Source organism: Nesoenas mayeri, assembly GCF_963082525.1.
Source record: "Nesoenas mayeri genome assembly, chromosome: 2".
Lineage (NCBI taxonomy): Eukaryota > Metazoa > Chordata > Aves > Columbiformes > Columbidae > Nesoenas > Nesoenas mayeri.
The window spans coordinates 33,555,882-33,568,261 of record NC_137543.1 but is presented as its reverse complement, the minus strand read 5'-3'; positions in this window follow the sequence as shown (position 1 = coordinate 33,568,261).

Sequence of the window (12,380 nt, the reverse complement as noted above, 5' to 3'; positions counted from 1 at the left end):
ATTGTTTGTTTGTTTTCTTCTTCTTTTCCTTTTTTTTTTTTTTTAAATTTTTTATTTTAGAACATAAGACAGTTTATTCTTTACTAAACTCCTGGTAAACCTGATGGAATGTTTGGATAGTAATGAAAAAAAGATAAAAGACAGTTTGTAATGCTCTTTTGATCTGTTTCTAACACAGTTTCATATGGAAATTAAGTTTATGCAGTGATTCTCACTCAACTGTTCTCCTACAACTCAATAAATGAAGTGCTAGATAAACTATTGGGAACTTCTTTTGAAGGAGAAGGGAGCAAAAGACACAAATGAATAAGCAGGCTGTGCTATGTCCCCCGACCATAACATTGGTGGTGTTTTTGTGCATCTAACTCTATAGGGATCCAGCAGCATCTAGCTGCACCCTCACATATCTGGGGTATGTAGCATTCACAGTACTGGTAAGATTGGGAAGTACTGGTGTTTGCCTATAAGATGCTGGTACCAGCCACAAGCATTCAGGAACCTATCTGGGATATAGGAAAGTGTCCAGCTGGTACGTCTTATTTAAAAGACTCACCCAAGTAGTCTTTTCTTGATTATTTACCCTAAGACAGTGACGATACTGCTTCTGCTAATTAAAAAAGAAAACACTGGTACCCTACTGACCAGCACAATCTGTAAATCCTGAGATAGCAGGGGATGTGGACAACGTGCCAGCTGGCCTTTTAACTGTGTGGCTGATGGCCATCTGCTGTGGTTGACTATTCACACAGAAACGCCAAGCCAAACTGTAACCCTGCATCTCACATTTGCCTTTATGAATGTTGCTTTCTCCTGAACATCCACTCAAAGAGCTAGCAACTGGGCATGTCATAACTGTGAATCTGAAAGTCTTCTAAGAACATTTTCTGACTCGAACAATTCAGTTATTTTCCTACTCTAGTGGTAATAACTTAAGGTAACTGCACATTTTTCTTTTAAACTGTTTATTCTCAGAGTTAATGGTTTTTATCAGAAGAGTAATTAGTCCCAGTTCTTCCATTCATATTCCTGTTTGCAAACAACAAGTCACAGCAAGTAATATGACTTGGTAGTGAACATCGGGCCACTGGCTTGCCTTTAATGTGAGTTTTCCAGGCAGTTATTTTTAGTCTCTTTGGAATCTGGAAATTTTTTACAGTTGCTAAATCGTTTCTCACCTACTTTTGCTCCTCACTCTGCCTGCATCATCCCCTTTCTCACATCTCTAGGGCCAAGTGCAGGACACCTCTCAGGTTGAACCTGCAGAAGACAGTCCCTTCACCTTTCCTACATTTGGTCTTGCTTTCAGGAGACTTTTCATCTCACAGCAGACAATGGCTCCTTAAATGAGAGCTCTGAGCACTTTGAAATAAAATCTGCTTTAACAACATATTAAACAAATAATAAAGACCTGCACCAACTAGTACCCTTTTCCAAAAATATCTAGTCTTATGCACCACAGATTTTCTGAGTGTAATTGTCCTTTATGCAAGAGTGCAGTGATGACCCGATCAGGAGTTTTTGAAGCTGAAGTGATTTTAAGCAGAACAGGTGCTTTTAGACACCCGCTCAGTTGTGGAAACAGCTGTGAGATACATTTTCAAGAGTGCACAGAACCTGCTATTTGATTTCTTTTTTTTTTTTTTGTTCCATAGACTGACTGATAGCTTGGCATGGACAGGGTTTGTGCAGCACAGGTTCTGCACACAGTGAGAATACCCACCAAAGTGGTGGGGCTGTGCTCTGTGGGTTTTTTTTGCTGTTATAACTTCAGTAATTAAGAAAAGTTACACTTTATATCTGTGCGGCCCTAAAAGGTTTTCTGGTCCATATGAGTGGATAGCAGGGGTTTGCAGTCCTGCTCTGGCAGAGACATTAGTCACCTCATAAATCAGCTGACTGGGAGGAACCTATTGGTGTTCATACCACAGTGACCAGTGTGAAGAATGTTTTGCTAGCATTGAATGCAGGTAAGATTTATCGCTGGTGGAAAGGTCCAGTGTGGCTTAGCCAAATGCCTTCCTGAAAACCCATGTTTTAAAGGACTTTGCTTCAGAACAGGTTATTCTCACCTTGTTATTTCCAAGCTGGCTCCTGAGGTCTGCTTTCTGCTTTCCAGTCAGCTCAGAGGAAACTTCAACAGCCCGGGTCTGGAGTGCCAGATCCTGCCTGCTGCTGCACATGAGGAAAGGTGATTTAGATGTCAGCTCCCTGATTGCTTTGGCCCCTGTCCAGAGAAGCGATGGGGTCAGTGGTCAGGCTGGCAGCTGTCCATTTCAAAAGGGCAGCTTTCAAACTTAACCTTAAAAAGTAGTGTCCTGGGATTTACATCTGCTCTTTAAAGTCTATGGAATCCCAGTTTCAGCTTCCTAAAGATGATCTTCCCCTAGCCTGGGAGCCAGTACCTCCAATATGAAGTACTACAAGGCTTCACCAGTCAGAATTCCATCTTATTATTTGTAACTTTTTTATTTAATAAAGAATGGCTTCTTAGTTTTATTTGAAAAGGAACCTGACTTATCTCGCTCTTTGTCATTGCCTTGTTAACAAGGAGGAGGAAAAGCTACATAATCTCAACATTATGAGAGTTGTTAGAATTGATCCCAAGTGAACTCTGGAGAGCAGAAAGTCAGATCACCTCTTTGTTTTGTTTCAGGGGGTTACCGACAGGGAATGACAGCCTTCAAGGGACCTATTTCCCGCTAGCTGAAAGACTGCATTAAGCAAACATGTTTAGTGAAGGGTAAAGAGAGTACCAGTGGGAACGAATGTGTGCACCACCACAGCAGGCATGGGGCTTGAAGCAGAAGAGGCAGATGTCTGCTGTGTAGAGCTCTCTAAAGAGGCCACGTGGGCTTTTCTGCATGTATTAATTCAGCATTGCAGACTAGATCCTCTGTAACATCCTCTGGGGTGCTTGGTAGAGAAGTGCTACAGGCTGCCTCTTCTAGACATTCCTTACTTACCAGGTAACCAGGTACCACTCATTAGTCCTGCTTGCTCAATGCAGGAGTTGTTGGGGAAGGAGATTTCCGATGTAGTGATCAGCTTGTGTGGAAAGCATCAGAAAAAATTTTGGCATGCTGTTTTTTGTGTAAGTTCTTTTCATTTTTTCATTACTGTTGGTACAAATATGGCTATTAAAAATATTCCTTCCAGTATCTGTGTGTTTCTCAGTATCACAGGGAAAAATTTTATTAATCTCTAAGTTATTCTTTCTCTTTCTGAGATTTGTCCCATATATATAAATAAAAAAAACCGTGTTGGCCAGTTTCCATCCATATGAGTAGGTAGAGCATTGCCATGTTAATGAGAATTCAGTGTCCAGGGTTAGAGGAGCTGGTAACACAATATAAGATGCAAAACAATAATATCAGACTTTTCATGGGTACAAAGAGAACAGCAATAGGGCTCATTTGGGTCACTGCTATAAAAAAAACAAACAAAAAAACAACAAACAACAACAACAACAAAATTGAAACTCCTGTATTTTTTCCTGAGCAAAATGTAATATATTTGTTTCAACACAGTAGTTTCAGAATGCAGTCTCACTAGGCAGAGAAATTTCTTACAAGAGTGGGAAAACTGATCTCATATACCTGGGCTCACAGAAAATTAAAAAAGACAAGTGTTTCCTATGGGGTTTAGTATCCTGCTGAGGCATGCCACCATGGAACCTTGTGCCCTACCTTTTTTACCTGCGTCCTTGCAATTCCAGGTGGACCCAAAGGGAAGAAGCCTGCCTGCAAGGAGACATGCTACGACTCCTGGGAGTCACTGCAGCCTGAATGAACTTCACTTAAGCCAGATAAGGAAAAACTACCTTTTTTTCCACAGTGCCTGAAATTCAAAGGGCAATCAGAAACTCATTCTGGTGGTTATGTTAGTCATACTTACAAATGTAGAGCATGTGCCTGGCTCTTCAGCACTATTCCCAGCCATGCAGGGGGTGTTCTGGGAGAGGATAGTCAGGCACGCAGTCTTTCCCTCTTTCTCTTAGGACTCTATTGGGCAAGTCCTTGGCTCAGAATTCTCTGACTTATCTAAAGGAAAAGGTGTTGTGGATATACAAAGGAAAGGGTGCTGGAAGCCAAACGAGTTGTTTCTTCAGCAAGCATTCAGGGACGGCTCCAAAACTTGTTGAAGTCTATAATTTCTTACTGATTCGGTTCATTCCATCTTCAGGCAAAACCAGAAAATGTCGAGGCTTCTATTGTGTGAGGTTTTCAGGTGACTGTTGACAGATCCAAGTCTGACCCGTTCTCCACAAATGTAGGGCTTTTTCACTCTGTCCTCAGATATCAGTGAGACTCCTCCACTTAAAGGGCTGCTGTAGGAAACAGAAGTTTCTATCTACCAGGACAACAGTGGCTAATGGTGAAAACAGGTTTTTTATATCAAATAGGTTATTTTAAGCAGTCTCCAAACTGTAGTCTTCTTTTTTTTTTTTCTTTTTATTCTTTTTCTTTCTCCCCACCCCAGATATGATCCAAAATACTTCTGACACTGGGCAATAGTACGTACTCTGTTTTAGTGTTATTCAGAACTTGTAACAAGAAAGTTGAAAGGAAGTCAAAAGAAAGTCAAGTAGTTTATCCTACTCAAGAGAATGTCAAAGGAAAGCTATGGAAAGAGGCAGGAAGGAGTCGTTAAGATGGCGATTATTTAAAAAAAAGATCAAGTTCTCTTAATTCTAAGCATGTCTTACTACTATTACAGTTATTTAGAAGTGCTGCTCAAAATCATCTACTGTTTAACCCTTAAGTTGTAGCCATCTATTCTGTCAAATGGTTTAAAATAATTTTGTAGTAGATTAAATAGTTAAAAACTTTATTTTTTTTTTTTAAGTCAACCAGCGATTCCTTTTTCAGGCACAGCCTGTATCTACAACAAAGAGAATACTATGAAGGGGAACTTAGAATAAGACAGGATTTTTATCATGTTGGGACATTTCTTACCAGCATTATTTAAAAGCTTTTAAAAAAACTGCTCCCTCACACGTTTGTTCTTTCTGTGCCAGGAAATGTTGTTACATATTTAATACCATATTTTAAATGTTTCATATGTTTATGACATGAAATACATGTACAATATAATCAAGGCTCTTTGAATTCTGCTGCACCTATATCACTCCACACAGCAGTCTGAGAGTTTGTGTGAGGAAATGCTTCTGACCACAAATGCTGTAAATTGAGAAATACATTTTAAAACTATTTTTTTATAGCTTTCATTTCTTTCCATTACAAGGTAAAGTCATAGTGTCGGTCTGCTGGGAAGAGTGTTACTTCTCTTAGTCTCTCTCTTAAATTTACTTTGTTTATTCTGAAGGTTTTGGACTTAGCTCTTTGTAGGTTGGCTTGAATTTGAGAAAACTGTATTGAAAAGGGACATAGTAAGATTCACTCATCATTGTAAAGTGGATCAACACCATTTTTTGTTTCCCAAATAAACCACCACATAACACCAATGGTGGTAACTTCACACCACTGAGACTAGAGCTGAACAAGAACTGAAAACAGAAACCGAAAGACTCCTCATCTCTCAACCAGTAATCATGTCCTAATTTTGTTATTTTGGATGTAGTATGTCCATCTAAATACAGAATCCTTAAGAATTTAATTCCTGCAGGTAATACAGATTAGAATTTCCTTTCATCTGAAGGCTTTTGGGCATGAATAAGAGCGAAACAATTATTTTTTTGGTAGCAATTTTATTTTTATTTTCATGTGTATGTAGTAGTGGGGATAAAAAGAAAATTACCTGACAGAACACTTGATTTACTTTATACTTTTAAATTACTACATTGCAGGTAGTCTTCCTTCATAAAGATTGATCTGTCCAAAGGTAATTTTTTTGATTGATTTTTTTTTTTTTAATTTGACTTCTCGGTTTTTCTTTGTTGTTGTTTCATTTTCTTTGGGTTTTTTTCCTTTTTCTTCTTCAGTGAGAATTTTCAGTAAGAAAGTAATGCTTTTTCCTTTGTTCTAAAATTTCTCTAGGTTATTCATGGGATATTCAAGAGTGCAATTTACTGATCACCAGCTTTATATGGACCTCCTGACATATGTTGGGGATGGTTGATCAACTATCCCTCGCTCTAAATAATTGAACCTAAAGCACTCAATCCTGATGTAGGACAAAGTGACTTTGAGCAAATCTGAAACATTTACTTGGATTTGTAGTGAGAGGAAATAATGAAGTTTTTAAGAGGGTATTTTTGGCCTGTTTTTTGGGGGGAGGATTATTTTTTTTTTTATTAGTTGATTCTGCAATTACTAATACATCAACTTGCGGTTTTCAGGGACAGATTCTTGCTAAGTCTTCATAAAACAGTGTAGCATACTTCACAACACTGAACACTAACTCTTCTCATAAGTGTCAATGTAACATTTGGTATAATATGAAGACTATAATGTTTCAGTTTCCATCATGTTCTCTTTCTGTTGTTGCTTGTTTACTTTGGTTTCATTATATAAATATTTGAGTGAATGCTGGTTTATTGTGTTGCATTAAACACATGTGAATCTAATTACCAATGTGTTTAATTTGAATTTAGTGTTACATGGTTTTTAATCATGCTCCAAGTCACTTTTAATGGTTACAAGAAAAGTATTTCTGGAACACATATTTCTCCTCTGTAAGGATGCACCGTTCCCAGCAATAGTTGAGATTATTTAATTTATTAGCAAATTAATATTGTGCAAATAATTTTGGATGGGATCCCAATGTTAATTAAAAGAAAGAAAAGTCAAGAGGTTAAAAATTAAACTTGGATTCTATTAGTTTTTTGAATTTTTTCAATACATATTAGTAAATCATACATCCCCCCCTCACCAAAAGTGCACTCCAAGTATGTATATTGCATCTTTTATTTTGAATTGTCTGGAAATAAAATTTTGTGTATATTGATTTCTTAGTACTAGTCTTGCAGAAATGTTGTTTTGTTTTATTTTTCAAAAAACTTATAAGGGCTTGAAAAGTGCCAGTATAGGCATTGTAGAAATGCAACGATGTCTGTCCTTTGATATATCAGAGATAATGACAGTAAAATTTTTCCATAGTACTTTTTCAGTATATTTTGCATTTGCCAGTGAAAGAGTAATTATAGGGATGTAAAATTAGTTGAATCATTCAACCAGCCCATTTATTTTTCTTTAATAGATTCCAGCTACAATATAAAATATTTTGGTGCTTACAGTAGTGTGAATTCTTGAACTAATATTTTTATATATGGCATCAAAAATTAGTGCTGCACAATTACAATCACCATTGATTTAAGTGTTGCTGAAAGAAGGAAGCACCTGTGGAAAAAAAAAAAAAAGTCACTTATTATTACTATTCTGATTAATTTAATTCTGTGTGTTTTTTGTAGTTTGGACTGAAACATATATTGAATTATCATCTACATATACACACAATTATTAAGTATTTTGTTTCCACATGAGAGTCAAGAAGAGACACAAGAAGCTACTTTTTTTCCACTAAAATAATTCATAACTCTTAATATAACTCTTAATTTATTAAACCATTCTCATCTCCTCATCAGTTGCAGGATACTTACTAAAACAGTAGGAATGTGTGAGCCAGTGAACTAAAGAAGAAAAAAATAAAAAAATAAAAGAGATTAATATCTGGTATAATTGAGGTAAGTAGCACATGTAAAACTAATTCTGGCTTGTGCTGTTTCCAGTTTCTTACCTGTGATTCCATTGGTATGTCACTTCCATCACCATGCTCTTATGTAGCATGATTCAACATTGAACATTGTTATAGTTCAGTGTTTCATTGTCTTTTTGTGTGGAATTTATTTAGCTGTTCATGCTGCTGTCTGATTTTCTGTGTTTCCTTTCAAGTGATTCCTTCCTTTTTCTTACATGAAGTGGATTTGCAAGACATCCTTTAGCTGTGTGGGCTACAACTTGGCTGAAATGCTTGATATTGATATCTTGGTTTTGGTTTTTGTGTTTTGGTGGTGGTGGTGGTTGTTGTTGTTTTTTGTGTGTGTTTTTTGTTTTTGTTTTTGTTTTTTCCCCTGTGTCAACTTCCTCTTGATTCTGCTGGAGCAATATCTGACAGCGCAAGTTAGATTTGAATGTGTAAATGGGTATATATGTATTCCACAGACTGTGTTATACATTCTTCTAAGATATTCATACTACACATCATTTTCATGCTATTTTTTACAGTTTGTGATTTTATATGCTTCCTATTTTGCAAAATATTGCAATCACTGACTCGCATAGAAGCCTCAGAACAGTTGCTCTGTGCTAGTTTCCTGTCTGTGACAGTGTCTGCTAGCAAATACGTCACAAGAAGAAGAGAAATTGTGAATATAGAGTGATATCATTTCAGCTTCTAGCAGTTAGTTCCCTAGGGACCTCCTGGGTCAGTCTTTGCATCCTACCCAGGGCATTTATAGTTCTGGACAGGCCCCTTTTCCAGGAATTAGTACTCTATTAACTCATATATTACCTCTGCCTTCAAAATATTCGGAGGCAGTGATTTCTGCATTTTCGTGACACATTTGCTTTAAAGAGTATTTCCTTTTGTTTACTTTAAATCTCATTTCTCCTAGTTTTCATCAACTGTTTACACATTCTTTTAATATGCTCTCTCCAACAGTTCATGATTTTATAGGCCTTTCTTATATTTTACCTCTGTGTTCCCAAATGAAGTTTACTTTATAAAGACTGTTCCTTGATTTTGAGATTTCCTATTATCTCTCCTTCCTTTCTGTTTCTACTTTCTCCTTTACAAGATAAGATGATAAATAATATGCAATCAATAAGAAACAAATGAATTAAATGACAGTTTTTATGAAGAAGTTATCATTATGCTTTTGGAATTTTCTGTTATGGAAAATTTATCACTGATTCTAATGTGATATTTAGCTTTAAAAAAACACTATATCCTTCTTTTCTGGACTAGTTCTGGCCAAGTAAAAACAAAAACCATAAACCAAAAACCAAACAAACAAAAAAAACCCATCTCTGATACTCCCTTCATTTAACATATGTTGATTTTGAACTTAGGATAACTACAATTATACTGATGCTCTTCTTCTGTAAAACAGGTATTAGGGATAGCTTCGAAAATATTGTTGGTCAACAATGTTTTTTATATTTGATGTTATGGATGTACAACTTTTTGATTGTGTGTTTGATGCAGAACTTGGTATCTAGGGGAGGAGAACTCTACTTAATTGTCTAAGACTTACTGAAAGCTGTGATTTGCAGTGTCTGAACATCTGGCAAAAAACACGTCTTTTAGGATTTTCTTTAAATAAAAGAAAACTAGATGATAGTACAAGTTCTTTCTTTTTTTTTTTTATTTTTTTTTCCTCCCTTAATTGTCATAAATGTTAATTTTAGAGGCATTCACTGTGTTGTACTTTCACATTATTATTGAGATAAAATGTCATCTGTGATGATACAATTTATTTTATTTTTCTATATCAGAAACAGTTGTGAGAAGAGTGTTTTTCCTGCACTACTTGAAAAACTACAAATGTTTAAAAAAAACCCAAACCCAAACTTAAAATATGCAACTTTTAGATGACAGAACAGAGTGAAGTATTTTTTACAGAGCTTTTCAGAAGCAAAAGTGGCCGTTTGTAACTGTTCACACCAAGGCATTTGGCCTTGCAATATCATTGCTTACCACTGTCATAGAAAACATTAGATATGATTAGCTGCAGGTATCCATGCCGGATGATATCGTAGTAAAGTCCTTTATATATTTCATCTTATAATTGTATTTGCAAGTTAATGTTTGAAGTGTCAGTCTTTGTAAAATTAGCTCATCTTGTTATGATTTAGAGCTTTGATGTGAGTGAAAGGCTTCAATTGCAATGCATAGTCACATCTGAGAGTAAACTGCATAGACAAAGAGACTTACAAGACTAGTAAATCAAATACTCTGAACTGTCTATGTGGATTATGAGGTACTATTTGCATAACTTTGAAGTATTTATACTGATGAAATTACAATAATTAAAATCATTGCTGTGTCAATTGCTAGATGCCACAAGGCATAGCAATTACTAGCATGCAAATCAGACTTTGTGTAAGCATTTTAAAGAATAATTACCTTATTTGATTCAGATGTGCCTGAAAGGCATTAAGAATCATTTGAGCTATTTTGCCTTCAACAATTTTTAGGTCTCAGATAATATTGTTTTTATTATTATTGTTGACGATAATACCTTTGTGTGGGCATATGTCTATATGTTTCTTGTTTAGGTGTAAAGTGAAACCTCGAGGTAAAGCTTGCCAAACTAGTTAGGAAGGATTTATTTTATATTCATTTGTTCTGAATGTCTGTGTACAAATTATTTTATTTTGCATAAAAACTAATACAAGCATACAGTCTCTTAGGTTTTTTTTGGTACAGCTTATTAAATCCTGTGTTATGAAAGTAGCATTTAAAATATTTCTTAGAGAAAAAAAAAATTCTTTAGATTTGGAACAGACAATGTGGGTTTCCACAACATGAATTTGAAATACATAACCTGAAGAAAAATAGACTGTAAAGGGCTGCTCATTCACATCACTGCAGATAAATATTTCCAGGAAATGTAATGTCAATTATAAAATTAATTCAAGGTTACTCAAACTTCAGAGCCATTTCTTCTTACAGATTCTGGGTGGTGAAGATGTACTCTGCAGTGAACAGTAGTGGACATTTGACAGATGGATTGTGTGGCAAAACAAATGGCAGAGTAGAACAGGGGCTTCTGAGACAAAGCCCATAGCTGCAGTGTGAAGTCAGCTCAAGAAGCACTGCCAAATCATTCAGGCCTTGGATTTAAACAGTGTCATGAGTTTTCCTGGAAAAGGTCCTACCTGCCAATACATATCCCCAAATATACTATATGCCCTGATATATGGTGGTTTGTGAAATGAAAATCAGAAGGGGAAGAATATTGTCCTCCATCCTGACTTTGTTTTCTAAATAATCTCAATCCCGATGTGTTGTGCAGCACAAGTTGCTGAAAAAAAATCCTAATAGTTTAGCTAACAGTAGCTAAGAATTTGGCATATGTTCAGAGATATATGAAAGGATGGACTATTGTTTATCACTCTTATCCTGAATTTTGTAAGAATTAGGTGCAATGACCATTTCAAGGAATGAAATCTGCTATTTGAAGAAATCTGTACACAATCATGGCATCATGTTTATTAACATGAATTATCTTTAAAAGATCTAACTTTGTTCCTGACAATTAAAGGCACAAATAATTAGGCGAGCGGGGAAAGGTTAAACACAGTTTTCTAAGTATGATATGAACCTAAATACATGATGCTATTACACTGGAATGTTGAGAATTATGAAGTGCCATAAAGAATCCACCTTGGCTACTCCACATCTGTCTTTGTGTCACAGTGTTGTTTATATTCCCACTTCAATTGCTTGTAAAGTTTCAGTTGCGCTTCTCAGCACTTTGTTCTCAGCAGAATATCTACTGTCCTCTCAGCTGAGAAGAGGTTTGTTATCTCTATGAAACTCCAGAACCATGGACTTTTCAGAGGAACCAACTTCAGAGTTCAGCTTATTTAGTGACAGATGAAGAGAAGCCTCTGTGGTGATGGTCCTCCGTACTTCTGTAAATAATTGCAACCCTAGATCCATGGCTTGGCTGACTGACAATTAGAGTAGGACAATTAGAGAAGGACATATCTTCCTCCTGATACTCTGTTCTGTGGCAGGGCTGTGACACTCCAGGTTATGTGACAGCTGAATCTTTTCCATGACATTTTTTTCAGTATTAAGGAAAGATCATTCTTCGCTGTAGGATCCTTAGGAAGAAATACTCTTATAGGTTTATTTTTGTTGTTGTTGTTATTCCCCGCTAATACCCCTGTGTAAGAAAAAAAAAATATATATCTCCAGTCTGTAACCTGAATAATATGAAAAGGAAGTATTATTTTATGAACACTTTAAATTGCACTTATTTTCATTAAGCTCCACTAAACTCCAAGAAGACAATCAAATTGCAACATGTATTTCATTTGGCAAACAATCATTATAATACTCTGCTCAAAAAGACAATTTTTTCTCCATCTTTCTTGCATTATCTTTTATACACAACTTTGTTATAGCAGTTTCTGAATAGAAATCAAAAACCTTATGGTTAATATTTATTTAATAAAAAATAATAACCTTCTGCTTCTTTTCTACTTGTGCCTCAGATCTGTTGTTCTTACAACTACTCACCATGGTTTACACTGTTTAGCTATGAAGGAATGGATAATACTGTGTTAATTTTTTACCTAAATAACAGTATAGTTCCTGTCTAGTTTTGAGACACAAGGTCTGGGTTTCAGCCTTATGCATCTGTGTTCCAATATAATCGACTCTTTCGTGAGCCCAAGCTCACACTT